A 14472-nucleotide genomic window follows, 5' to 3' on the forward strand; every position below is an offset into this window, starting at 1 on the left:
CTTTACCTCAGCTTCCAGTTTTCTGGCTACAGTCACAAAAAGGAATGAAAGGTCAAGGAAGAACAGCGTAGTCTCATTTACTCTTTAAAACGTCTTTATTTATATGCCTTAGCTGGGGTGTACCTGGAGCCCGGGGCTCGTCACCATAGACTCCTTGGAACTGTTGCTTCTGCAAGTCTCTCATCCATGGTTTCGGAAATGGAATCCACTCAGAAATGCAGTCAACATCCATGTTTGCCTTAGATTTTTTTTTTCCGAAAAGTATGGATTTAATTAACCAGGTAAATATAGCATGGAGAATTTCAGCTACAAATTAAAGTATGCTTTGAGAAAGAGCGCGCGAGAGAAAGAAAGAATCAGAACTGAGATGTCTACGTTGCGTGAACGAGGCTCCAGGCTGCCGCTCTTCCATGACTGTCCCCTGTGGGTCACCCAAGGCACGCACTTTTCCCCTCTTGTCCTTCACCATCCTGGCACCAAAACAGTGCCAAGATCACCTCTCTGCACCCTTTTCCCTGCATTTACCTTTGTGTTTGTCTTTTGTAGGCTGGTTTTGAAGCATTTTTGGTATACATCATAACCAACAATAAGAAGGAGGAAGTGGCTCAAAAGGAGTAAGGACTCTCCATTCAGAGGTGCCGCATCTAGGCCCTACATTATGGGTGAAACCCTTGTAAGTCGAGGCAAAATGCCTATTTGTTTTAAATTTTTTTACATTAAAAAAATTAACATTATTTCGGAGAGAATGTGTGAAGGTCTGCATGTGTTCTCTGCGGAGAGGGAAGTCTCCGGAGTGGCTCTGGGCCACCTTCCTCGGGGAGGGCCCCTTCTACGGGAGGGCGGGCAAGCGGAGTTCAAATTCCAGTTTCCTTGTTCCACTTGAACAACACTCAAAAGTCTACTATAAAGACTCTCTCTCCCCTCCTTTTTTGTTTTGTTTTGCCTTGTTTTTAACCATCTAATTAAAGAATTCTAGATATAGATTAACTTCTCTCCCTCTTCAGCACCCTTCCCACTTCCCACCCCCAGCTGTTTTCACTGCTGGGACAAAGCACCAGAGCTTTAATGGATTTCCTACTTTGATGATAAAAACCCTTGTTTTTCTTACAAAAAAGATTTTCTCTGCTTCTAACACAACTCTAATCTTGCTCTTCTGAAGTCGCTTTCCCTGCATCCCTTTCCCTCCAAGTTTCGGGAAGGAATACTCAAGCAATCCCCCTACCTTTCTCCTGGAAGTAGAAAAAAGTGCCTTTGAGAACCTGTCTGCTGAGTTAGGACATAGATACTTTTTCTACTCCACCCCCACCATTTTGAATTAAGGCTAGAAGCTTGATTCTAAGCCACTGCTGAGCCAAATCCTGGAGAGACAGAAGAGTGGAAGACGGGACAAGTGCTGAGGGAAAAATAACCGTTCTTTTGAGTAGAAAGTCTGGCCTTTTTTCCAGGGTATAGTTCAAAAGTGCTGACTCATTGGAATGAATCTGAGGTTCAGGTTAGAATTTTCTTCTAGCAGATTTTGTGATTAAACTCATTGAATAAACCCTTTTTAGCCTGTTGCATGGCATATACATAGAGATTAAATTCTGCACCTTCTCCAGCCCCTCTCACCTCTGCATTCATCCAAAACATCACTGTCTCATTTCTTTTTGCAAAGGGCCCCTGGAACCACATTTGCCTTGGTGTCCCGAGCACTTGGGCTGCGGGGGGAGCGACGCACTCCCCTGTCCTTAAGTGCCCTGGACAGGCAGCTTCCGTGTACCCAGGAGAAGCTGCATTCCTTGTGCGGAGGGCCCACACCCAGGCTACACACTCAGAGTCATGTGAGGCTCGAGGGCGGCAGAGATAAGGTTCACAGAGGGAAAAGATAGATTCCTCTTCTATCAGTCTATCATCGTCTCCTTCCTCAGGCAGGGTGCGGGGGCTTGCCGTTGTTTCTTCTGATGAAAGGAATGTGGCACTTGACTTACTCCACTCTTCTTCAAAACTCGGGGAAGGGTTAAGAGCCATTTCTTCCCAGAGGGGTTTCCTGACACCCACTCCTTCCCACCTGTGACTTCCTGACTTCCCCCTCAGTCTGCTGCTTTGTGTCCTTCCCTCTGTAGCTGGCTAATACACTATTGTTCCACTTTCTTGTCGTCTCTCTCCAGCCTGGGGAGCATTCCTTCTAGACATGGGACTCCAGGAGTTTTAATAAATCTTTGTAACCTCCTGTCTAGCACTTAATAGATAGATGCACAATTGTTAATTGAATGAGCAAACAAACTGTGGGAGCCCACAAAGCTCCTCTAACTTCCTGAACTGCACTGGTAAGCCACATTCGTGTTGAGCCAGACAGACCAAACCTAACACTTCTTAAAATAGGAGCTACTTTGGAGGAGGGGGAGGAGGAAAACCATGATAGAAATGGTCTCCTCGTAAACAAAGGAGGAGCCTTTGAAAGGATCAACAAATAAAAGTAAGCTGGCAATCTCTGTTTTACTGTAAATGGAGTATTCTAAACCCATACTCAGGCTGCCTTGCTTAGTTAGTGTGGGATAATCGCAAGTACACTTGTCTCAGGTTTGCACGAGTGTGTTTTCCTTCCAGTTCTGTGGTATAGTTGAAGCCATTAGAATGCTCGTATGATCTATACCAATTGTCTCCAACGTTTTAAACTGTGTACTCTTCTAAGTGAAAAATGTATCAACTTACGTCTTTTCTTTCTACATAAATTATGTGCGTGTACTACTACCACGCTAATGCACCATGCACATTATGAAACATCATACATATAAAAGACAAGATAAAAATGTAAATAGGAATCCCAACCCTTTGTTCTCAGGCCTAGATGGATCATTGGTGCATCCTACGTGGATGGCACACTCTAGTTTGGAGGTCAGTGCTACAGCGAGACCTTTCCCACTTCTCCTACCCATGACTTAATGACTTGGACAAAGTCAGAAATGCAGGAGTGGGCTACTCATTATGCTTCTTCTCCCTGTCTATGTTTACCTTTCTTCATCACATAACCTTGTTTATCTCCCAGAAATACAGAGATCAATGGATGGTACCCTTTAAGAGGGCAGTCATTCATTTGGTAAATTATATATTAATTCCTTCTAATCTCTACTATTTTCTGGGAAAATCTTATTGTATTGAATCATATTGATTCTTCAACTAAGGGGGGGGGGTTATAGAGTCATCTTCACCTTTGAACTGTGGAATTTTAGCAGTTGTAGGAATTTTAGTGGTGACCTCTAGTCTAGTTACTACTCAGGGACACTTGACAACTGAATAAAGAAGATTGGAGTTTCCTTAATATGGCAGATAGTCCTCATTGCCTGCAAAATCGACTTTCCCTCCTCTTCTCTAATTTTGTTTACCCTCTCCTGAGTGGCTGGCTGCTCAAAGGCGGCTGAGACCCCTCTCTAGCCCCGGGAGTGCCCTTGATCAGGGTAAGTCAGTGGCATGAGCCTTGCTAAGTGACTGGGTTTGTGCTTAGGCATCTGACATGGTCTGACCAAGCTTCTTGGAAAGCTTCTTTCACTTTAAAGAAGGGACACAACTGGTAGACACTCCCTTGCTACCTCTGACTCTCATCATCTCTATGGAACACGGATACTTCAGCAGCCAGCTGAGGGCCCTGGGGGGAGCTAGCCGACAAGGACAACCTGTGCAGGATGCACGACAGAGCAGAGACATGGACACAAGTGATGGATGGAGCTGTCGACTTAAGCACCTTGGGATTTCCTTAACTCTGGGCTTTGTGATACAAAAAATAATAAATGCCCTTATTGTTTAAACCACTGTTAGTTGCATTATCTGGTATTTGTAGCCAAATACATCTTAACTGATACACTTATCCAAAGGGGTTAGAGGTGTCAGAAATGGAACAAGAATCCAAAACTTTAAAATAGCAAGTACTATACTGCTTGGTTTTGATTTACAAATAAGAGCTTAAAATCATTAATTCATCCTGCAAGGTAAATTTTTCCTTTCACTTCAGGAACATTAGTCCCGTAAACTTAGAAGGTTTTGAAATAATAAAAATATTTGATTATAAGGATGCTTAGCTTCTTCTTTCCCATTGAATGTACAACTCTGGTGATGTCCTGATGGGCTTCTTGGAATACGTATTTATTTTTTTAATATTGAGCTCCTCATGCAGGAATATCCAGTTACACTATAAATTTCATCTATTGGCAAATATAAGTTGCCTACCGAGGCCTAGGCCAACAGGTCTCTCAGTGAATTAGTGGCAAAACGCCTGTGTGTGGAATCAGGGTTTTTGAATGTTCAAACTAAAATGCCATGTGATGCCGGTCCAAGCTGCTTTTGTTGCTGCCAATTAGCTGGGACACTCAGAAATAACCCAGGAGCCTAGAAAGGTAATGAGTGGTTTCAAATCACCCATAGACACCATAGTAAATGGAAAAGCTTTTGTCAACATCTTTAATGCTTTGAGTTGGTAAATTATTAACAGAATATATGTGGAGTTCTCAGCGTTTCAAATATACTTACTTTCTGAACAAGAACATTGGAGAACAGCCTCTCTTGCCAACTCCTAGGCTGCATGTGTTCACTCTCCTGTCCCTGCCTCTGTCCCTCACCCGGATTGTGTTGAGCCTTCCTTCTGTTACGGAGGGGGCGTCTCTCCACACAGCTGAGGCCCCTTTGCTTCTCCTGCAAGCGTACCCTTGTGCCGGCTTTGTCGTGTGACCAGTTTCGTTCCATTCAACTCCTCCTCTCCTGGTATGTGGGGGAAAGATCACAATGTGAACAAAAATAAGCAAAAACTGGGATTCCAGTGGAGGCTTTGCCACTCACTTGCAGTAAATCATGTAACTTCTCAGCCTCAATTTCTTCACCTGTGAATCAGGGACAGTTACACTGTGAGTTAGGTACATTTCAGAGAGGTTGTCAGAATCAAGTGACATAATCCTCATGAATAGGCTGTGAACCTTATGATTCTCAGTATTGACAAATTGTATTGCTTGTGTCGATGTTTTCCCTTCACAGGAGGCTGACACACATCCACTCAAATGTTCCAATTCTGACTGACTCAGGAGGCAGGAAGAGCAAGCCCGCATGCCAGTGAGTAGAATGACCCATGCGACACATTCCCTGGAAAATACAGAGGGTGGTATTTTTTCACTAGCAAACACAGAGAAGCAGACCCTGTTATTATTTTCACAGCAACATTTCCTGACTTCTACCTGGCGTTCTGAGTAATGTCCATATGCTGGTGGCATTCATTATTCATGAGGAAAGTGGAAAGATTCAGAAGAATAAAGCAAGGATGAGCAGAAGAGACAGGCTGTACTTTATCAAGATTTTTTAAAAAGGGCTCTGGCTAAGACATTCTTATGATTATGTCTGTGGGACAGAAGACACTGTCCTGAGACAGAAGACAATAAAATGTATTGTCTATTACTGTCACTAACTTGAGGATGCTGGGAAAAATACGTGATTTCCCTGAGCTTAGTTTTCCCCATCAATAAAATGGAAATGATACCTACCTATGAGTATTGCTCTGAGTATTAAATGGGATAACACACAGAGTAAGTAGCACCCAAGGATGATGCTATGTGTATGCTCATGTGTGTGTGTGCATGTGAATGCATGCACTTTAATATTACCCAGTTTCTGGTTCACTGAGGAGCCACACATCCCACTGGTGACTTATTGACCACTTATAAATCACATTACTGTGCTGTGAGGCTTAGGATCTAGACGAGAACGTAGGAAAGACAAGGGCCCAGAAAACTAGGAAGAGTACAGATGGAAAGTAAATAAAACTGCTAAATTCAGACCATTATTGTCTGTAGATACTAAGGATTATTTGAGTTCTTTGGGACCTGAAAAATTCACAGAAGTTGTGCTTGATAGGCAGGATCATGGAGAATGACTATGTTCTGAAATGGGGAAGAAATTGCAATTGTAGAAGGAACAAGAATAAAGGAACTGCTGAAGAAGTAGGAAGAAATTCAGACTGGCTAGCATGGCGAGCCAGTGGTTACTGGTTGGGTAACAAGGTAGGGTCAGGCAGCCTTTTCAAGAAAGCTGCTGTTGGCTCCAAACCAAGAGAGTCTACCTGGCCATTGCTCATGAAGTCTTGTTTCTTAAGACATCACCTGCAATGCGCAATGCCCAGGGACACTGCATTAACACATGACATACAGAGAAAGGCCTGGCCTTTCTCTTTGTAAAGAAATTCCTGTTGATCAACGATATCTACTAAGTGGTTTTGATGTGTTAGGTATCAAGAAAGCTTATGAAGAAATTAGAGAACATGCAAGGTACCTGGCTAGAAGAAGATGATTCTAATTATAGGATAAAACACACGTGTAAGGAGAATAAATCTTTACAGAATAGGCAAGCTGCATGTTTTAGGAAGGAATACCTTTTTTAAAAAAATGGTGACATTCTGTGTTGTTGAAAAAGGCGGGGTTGTTGTGAGGTTGATGTGTGTGCAGAGCAGCTTTTGGAAACCCTGAAACCCTGAAACCCTGAAACCCTGTTTTGACTGTTCTTTGCCTGACTCCGCAGAGGCCCCCTCAGCCCGGGAGCAGTAGGCAGGCCACCGTGTTTCCTGTCTGCCTGGCAGCTTACTTGTCCTATTTTGATCTTGCTCCATCAAAGCAACAATGACGTGTTCGACGATGTTTTAAAAACCCTCTTGCTCATCTTCTTTCCTGTTCATGGATCATGCTTATCCGCTTATTCCTCCTCAGCCTTACTCCTGGTGAAAGTTTAAGAATCCCTTCCCTCGGTTGCTGACAGTTCATTCTCCTCCTCCCAATTTGCACAATGTTCTGGAGGAGGACTCCTGAATGTCCCCTGCCTCTCAGTGTTAGGGCAAACAAAACTCTGACCAGCAGTTGGCTGCATCAGCAATTCAGAATTAGAATGGACATATAAATGTATGGATAAATACCAAAAAGTGGTGTTATTCTTGAAAACGAGGTTAAATCATAGCTGTAGAAGGTTTTTATATTCTAATGCAACTAAGAGAAACAAAGAGAGCCACCTGCTTCCAGTCAGGTACCTGCCACGTCTTCAGGAAGGCGAAGACGCGAAGATGACGAAGATGGCCCACGGAGGGGCTCCCGTCAGCTGGAGCCGCCCATGGGCGCTGGCTGTGCCTCCTCTTCCTTCAGCCTCCTGCAGAGCTGGGCACACTGGGAATGCTCATTCAGAGCTTTGCGTGCATGAGGAAGTGAGCAGACTCCGGAAAGCTTTCACGGATTACAGGCAGCATCAAGCAGATCCAGAGTCTTCTGAAGTCTAACTTCCAGATTTAATGGAGAATCACTGTGGCTCTGTAATGTCCCTGGACCCATCACAATTTCTGGTAGTTTGGTGTTTCCTTTGGAAGATACCAATTAGCTGAGGCTTGAGACTAGAAAGTGCCTGTATAGCTTTTGTTCAAGAAATGCTATTGGTGGTTGCATGGTCTTTTTATTCCCAGAGTTTTCTTCTCTCAGACTCCTTGACATTAATATTATATGTAATTTTAAAACACCTTTAGAAGTTTAACATTTACATTTCATATATAAATTGTAGCATTTAGCATGTGAGCTAAGAATCTGTATCTATTTACTTTCTAAATAAAATACGCATAATTTCTCACAGGGATAAAGGAAGACAGTATTACATAGAAAAAAATACACATTGTAACTTTGTCATAGTAATGTCCTTGGGGCTATCATTATTTTTAGAAGAAAAGAAAGATCTGTTTGTCACTTGCTCTAAGTAAGAACGGGTGGGGGATAGAGTCACCTTCTTTTATTACAAAGGAGTCATAGTTAGTGTTTTTCAAGCATTTTTCTCTCTCCTTTCTACCAACCAAAGAGAACAAAACAAAACATAAACTCTAAAAACGAAACAACTCACAACAATAACAGAAGCAATAACAAACACAACAACAAACAAAGGGTTTAGGTAGAATGCTACCACAATTAGATCAGCAAATGAGATTTTCTGATGGAATTTCAAGTGGCTTATATCATTCCAAGGAGATACTTTATATGTTGCTACCAAAAGAAAGTGGGAGACAGGAAAAAAGAAGAGAAAGAAACAAGGAAAGAAAAAGTTCTGTGCCTGAGACAGTGTTTCCCGGTCGGGATATTCGGGGTAAGGTGTCCAATCATGTTTTATAAATACAATGAAGAATTCTAATAAGGACTTAAAAATGAGTGGGACTCCTCTTGATTAGTTGTAGATTTTTTTCTCACTTCCAAAATCCCTAATGTTTTAAACTTTTTGAAAGAGGATTGCTTCCTGTTAGCTTATAAATGCCTCAACATGTGGGTGTATGGCAAACCATTCCAATTTACCCTCAGAGAAATATTCTTTAATTTTGACTGTTCTGGTTCTCCATTTGATTTTTTGTGTGAGAATCCTCAGCTCACTCTGCTTTTCTGCCTTTAAATTCACTCTCACTGGGTGAACTAATTAATTCTCACGGCTTTGACTGCTGTTCATGGACTCATTTTTATACCCACCATTGACATTTCAACTATTCCTCAGTCCCATGTCTTAATCAGGGGTAAGAAATCTGCATTTAGATCTATTTTTCTCATTTAAGAAAAATACGATAAAAATTGAACTGAACTCTCTTGGTTCCCTTGATAAAATCAATGATGCTATCACTTATTGAGTTTCTTAATTTCACAAATATTTACTTGCCAATTTTCTACCTATTGTGCTAAGGTCCAGTGACCAAACAGGCACAATCCCTGATCTCCGGAGTATTAAAGCCCATATGTAGAAATGTATTAGTAAAATAATAACACAAAGGTATAATGACTAATGAAGATAATGGCCATGGAAAAACTATAAGTTCCCGCAAATGTACAAAAGAAAGACCTCGGTTAGTCCAAACAGTTAAAGATGACTTTCCCGGCTGCACTTCCTTTAACTTCCATATGCAGTCACTAGGCCCTGTTGGCTACATCCCCATTTTTCTGGCCTCAACCCTATTGTGGAAGATCAGAAACCTCAATTCCTGATGCTTGGATTACTCCAGTTGGATCCTGGGTGGACTCTCTATTGCAGACCATCAGCATATGGCTGCCATGTTAATATTCTTAAATGTCCATTTTTATCACTCACTCCCCAACTTAAGAATCTTCAATGGACCCATATAGTCTGTCGGACAGAAATCAGGCAGATTCCTTTGCCAAAACACTTCCCTTGCCCTAACCCAAAGCATTTCCATCACCGCCTCCTTATTCAGCTTTACCTCTACTGCCCTCCACACCCAGAGTGCAGCCTCCCTTCCCTTCTGTACTTTGCACCTTCTAGATATCAGTGATTTTCAAACTGTGAACTCTTATTAAAGAGAGGGAAATAACCAGTGAGAAATATTAAAGGTGGAGAGAGGTGAGAGCGGAGCGCTCTTCTCATTGCTGTCTGCGTTGGATTTCTGGGTAAGATTTCATTTGAAGAAAGGGGTCCAAAGTGAAAAATACTTGAAAATCTATGTATCATTGAAGTCTCCATTAAGATTCATCTTCCCTCCCATGTTCCTTATGAAGCCCCTCCCTCAAATGCTGACTTTTCCCTCTGCCTTCAACACTGTCCTCCTAGGTGCTATGTCCTTGCTTGGCAATTGCCTTGCTTTCTATTCTTAATGCCTCCTTGAGCCCTGTTTTTTCTTTTTGTTTTTAAATCTCTTTTGCATTCCCTAAAATTTTTTACCTTCATATAAATGAATGAATGAATGAATGAATCTATAGACACACTATGAGTACTCTATGGTTCTTTCAGCTAGTGGAAAACTTCTGTTTATAAAATTATGTTTTTAATCCACTCTCTGTTTTCAGCAACCAAATAGGTAGAAATTATCAGTAGATCAAAGACATCCTGTTTGGGTGTTCCTGCCATATGGGGGTGAGTCCATATAGTTGGTCAAAAAATAGGAGGGAGGGTTTGTGAGAAGAACGTCCTTCCTGAAACCTTACTCACTGGGTTCAACTTCCTGTCTGGCCCTGTCCTTTTCACTCCCCGCAAAGTTTGCAGGACCTATTTGCCAATCTGTATCATGTAGGTTAAAGCGTTGTATCTTATCTCTCAGGGCAGAGTGGAAATCTTTTTCCAGGACTCAGGTCTACTTTGTTAAATTGGAGTAATGTGAGTTTAATTGGATCACAAATATTGTTAGCACTTATTAGTCAAGTCTGTCCCTGATAAGGGGACCCTGTTACATCCCAAATTCCCACTAAGAATGAACAAAAAAGAGAACTAGTCTCTGCAGTGGCTTCACCCCTAAGCCCCCCAAAACCACATCTGATAAGCTATGTAATTTCCTATAGCAATTTGTGCCGAGAATAAAGGCACACTTTTGCAGAGTCACACGTTTCTAAGAAAAGACTAAATTCTGTCTGATGTTAACCCAGCTCCTTTCCTTTCTCTGTCAAACGTGATGTTCATGGATAGAAAATCCAAGTTGCATCTTAGGGCCCATGCCATCGCTGTCCCTTGGCTAAGTGGCTATGTCCATCGTCCTCTAGTCACCCCAAGCTACTTTTGCAGTCACACTGAAACCTGAAGGGTGAGCAGAGGCAACAGCAGTGGTCTGTTTTACAACACCCCAGTAACATGATGTTTTTAACAGCACAGCAGATTCTTGGCCGATGGCCCTGGTTAAAGGAAGAGAGGCACAGAATCTTCGAAGTCATCAATTTTAATGAGCACTGAAACTATTCCAGTAAACTAGATCCCTTTGTTTTTGTTTGCCTGACAAAGAAACCTGATACATCCAAGACATTTATTCCCTTTTAGTTCAGCACCAGGACAGGAACTCGCTTTTTTGCTACCAATATTAGGCCCCCAATGGTGATCGAAATTCTTGTGCAGTCTTTTGGAGGAAAAGAACAAAAGAGGCTACAAGGAAAACAACAACAACAACACATACCAACTTCTGAAAAATTCAGGGTTTTTTTTTTTTTGGCTCAGAGGTTAAACATGAATTGTTAGAGTTCTCTTTCAAAGTTGGCGTCTGCCAGGGTCTTTCATAGGCTTGGATAGCTTTGTGGATGTTATAACAGAAATAAAGAATTTCACCTGCATTTTCAAAGGCAAGGAAAACAGTGATGTGCGTGCTAGTGTGTGTGCATGAGACAGAGAGACAGAGAGAGAGAGAGAAGATGAGAATGTAACAAATGAACTGAAATATTCTGAAGGAGTATTTCTGAATTTTCTGGGACAGTCACACTGGGATACTATGTAATCTCTAAGGTTCATGGTGAGATAAGCAGACAGGTAAATTGCTCAAGAAGAGATGTTTGTGTATCAGAGAAACAACAACCCAGTCTGTGCTTCTAATCTTTTTTCGCCTTTGTGCAAACTTGTTGAACTCTTTTTCCAAATCTGAAGGCAACAGGCAGGCATTTGTTTTTAACTTCTCAAATAAACTAAAGTTCAAAGTCCTTGTACAATTCACTAAATTACCTTCCTCATTAGTAACAGATTCATAGCAAGGGCACGCTGTGCCATCTCTTATGAATTTTTCTATCAAAAGAAATTCCTCCTCTTTCTTCGTTTTTGGTCTGTTGAACATTTTTTTTTTTTTTTAAATAGAGGAGGAAAAAAAAACAACCCAGCAAAAATTACGCAAATGGCAAGGTAGTGACAGGGCATCTATCAAAGTGGCTCTGGAAATTCCAATTTTTAAAGTGCTATAAAAATATCATTATTAATGATGATTGACTGGGTTTTCAGAGCCAAGATCTTTCAAGGCTGCTAAGTTAGAGTTGAATGCAAAAGCAGGGGTGCTAAAATGGCTTCGGGGGTCCCTCACTTTGTTTCTTCATTGATTTTTAAGTAACATGTGAGCACAGTCAAATTGATGATTTTCATTTCGAATTAGTTTGGCCTTTGTCATGAAGAGCCTTCCATCTTTTTCTGACTGTCAGTGTCTAATTCATCTTCATCAAGTCCCCAGCAGGAAGATTCAGATCTTATTACTTTTTGTTTTACAGTTTGATCGTTTACAGGAAATTGGGACACAGAAAAATAGAGCGGAACCTACCCCTATTTTCAGTAGCAACACCAAATGGAAAGAGATCTGTGGGCCTAGCAGAAACCCCTGGATTGTGGCAGTCCCAGCAGGTAGGAGAGGTGAGACTATAATCTAATATTTTTTTAAATTGTTTTTGTTTCTTTCAGATTCCTGAAATATCTTAGCTCCCAATCTGTGCAAATCTGATCCCTGGTACCTGTTGTCTTTATAAACTTCAAAGCTCCCCCCATTTTACAGATGGGAAATCTAAGGTTAAAGAAAACCATGCACCCAGTTGACAAGGCCGCTTTAGATTTCAGTATGGTCAACTGTTTCCCTGGAAGTCTTGTAGTTTTGCTCTATTTTCAGTATTCGCCAAGGGAAATGGCAAGTGTGGTTTTTGTAAAGTATAACTAAAATGTGCTTGAAAAACATCACAAAAATATTGTTCTGTTTAGGTACGGCTCCAGGTCCAAGTGAGAGGACTTCTTTAAAGGACATAGAGAATAAAATACGAAACCAACAAAACCAATCATTGACTGAGCAAAATGGTGTCTTTTCTACCCTCTGAAACCCCTTGACCCTCAGCCCTCTGCTTGGCGCGGCTCGCCCTGCTATATTCCCTCTGAAGCCTCACTCACTCTCCGGTCCTCCAGGAGGGCCAGCTTGTCCTCTGACACTTTGCCAAAAATGGAAAAAGGAAGAGTTTAAAAACTGTCAACCAGGAAATTTTTTGTTTGTTTGTTTTTTAAAAAAGAAAATTTGCCAACCTAGCCAAGAAATTTTGTCTAAGTTACAGACTGTCAGTCTTTATAATCACTCTTTGTTCTTTTGCTTTTCCGAATCCCACATTTTCACTGAGGGTAGATAATCTTTGGCATTATCCTCATTGGCCCAGCTTAGCTTTCGCTCCCTTGGGGTCCTGCTGACTCTCTAAACTTTCAACTCCTAAACCCAGTGCTGGCTCACCCAGGAAAGAAAAAAAAAAAGCAAATTGAACAATAAAATTCAAGCTGTAGCTTCCGTTGTGACTCAAGAGCAGAAAATGTTTTTAATGGCCAAGAGCACATAAGTGCCATTAATCACCAAGAATTTATTATTTCTCATTGGGGGCCCCAAGGAAACATCATTTTGCCCAACTCCATTACTATCTGGGATTTGAAAAGCTTTTCAGAGGCAATTGTCTGATTGAATATTTACCTAGGATTGAAAATTTCAGAAATTCTTTCATAGGAATTAAATATGCCCAAAAGGAGAATGTAATACTTTTTCTTCCTTTCTTTTCCTTTTCATTCCTCCCTCATGTTTCTCTTCCTTTCTTTCCTTAGCAACTCTTTTGCTGTGTCAGCCTTTCTATGCATGATCAGTTTGCTGTGATCTATGGAAAACTCCCACCTCAGGAATTTGGAGCCTTGGGTTAAGTCTTTTTATTCGTTGAGTCCAGGCTACTGATTTTTGTTTTCAGACAGCCTCAAAGGTTTCTGTTGTATCCACCAATTTTTATTCTTTGAGTTGCGTAGATAAATTAGAGCACTTCAGGGGATGGATCTTTGCAGGTATGTTTTCAGGAACACTTTTCTTTTTTTAAAAAAAATTAAATTTATTTATTGATTTGAGAGAGAGAGAGAGAGAGAGAGAGAGAGAGACTGATTTGTTGTTCCACTTATTTATATGTTCATTGGTTGATTCTTCTATGTGCCCTGGCTGAGTGTCAAACTCTCAGCCTGCAACTTTGACATATCAGGATGACGCTCTAACAAATTGCCCAAATTTGTTAGAGAACACTTTTGTAGTGTGTGTATAAGACATTAAGTATTATTTGGATGTTCATATAATAAGTTGAGAGGGCACCTTTTTTTTCCTTTTTTTCCCCCTCATGTTTCTAGAGCAATAAAAAAGTGGTTCAAAGAATGTTATAAATTCATTTGTTGGGAATTCTTGGAATAAATAAGAATAACTGATTTGGGGAAACTAAGTAAATATTTATCATAGCAAACCCACATTTTCAGTTTCATGCAGAAGAGAGCTGAATTCCTTCATGCACAGAGGTCAGATCAACAGCTCGTGTTGAGCAATAGGGGCTCCAAACCTGTTCTCTGATATTGAAGGGACATGACTTCTTGGAATAGATGGACTATAACTAGAATGTTTAAGATGCAAGTACAATTTTTTTTAAAAAGGATTCTTCTTTCTCTGGGTTGAGATTAACGAGTTTAACATTACAGAGCATTGTCATTTCATACGCTCCTTTCAAGCAGAGAAACACTGCATGTATGGAAAGTCTACGCTGTGCCAGGCTTTGTCTGTATTCTCCCCATATCCTTGCAGGGGGCTGGGGAGCATCATCATCTCATATCAAAGATGAGGAAACAGACTCAAAGGGGTTAGGGACCCAACCAGTGTCAACACAGCAGTAGCAGTGCTCAGAAGGTTTATGTGACTTCCAATCGATTCTCTTTTCTGTTACAATCTATTGCATCCAATAT

At 41.1% G+C, this 14472-nt stretch overlaps 1 long non-coding RNA gene across 1 annotated transcript; it reads left to right on the forward strand.

Moving 5' to 3' along the window:
• Window positions 1-555: 555 nt before the first annotated feature.
• On the forward strand, window positions 556-12016 carry LOC129067234 (uncharacterized). The gene is made up of 3 exons (XR_008528751.1): window positions 556-673; window positions 4999-5073; window positions 11967-12016. It is a non-coding gene; the product is annotated as an uncharacterized LOC129067234 (long non-coding RNA).
• The last annotated feature ends 2456 nt before the right edge of the window (window positions 12017-14472 follow it).

The sequence above is a fragment of the Pteronotus mesoamericanus genome, unplaced genomic scaffold (assembly GCF_021234165.1).
Source record: "Pteronotus mesoamericanus isolate MK-2021 breed Mesoamerican mustached bat unplaced genomic scaffold, CSHL_Meso_final contig_20, whole genome shotgun sequence".
In the NCBI taxonomy this organism is placed as follows: Eukaryota; Metazoa; Chordata; class Mammalia; order Chiroptera; family Mormoopidae; genus Pteronotus; species Pteronotus mesoamericanus.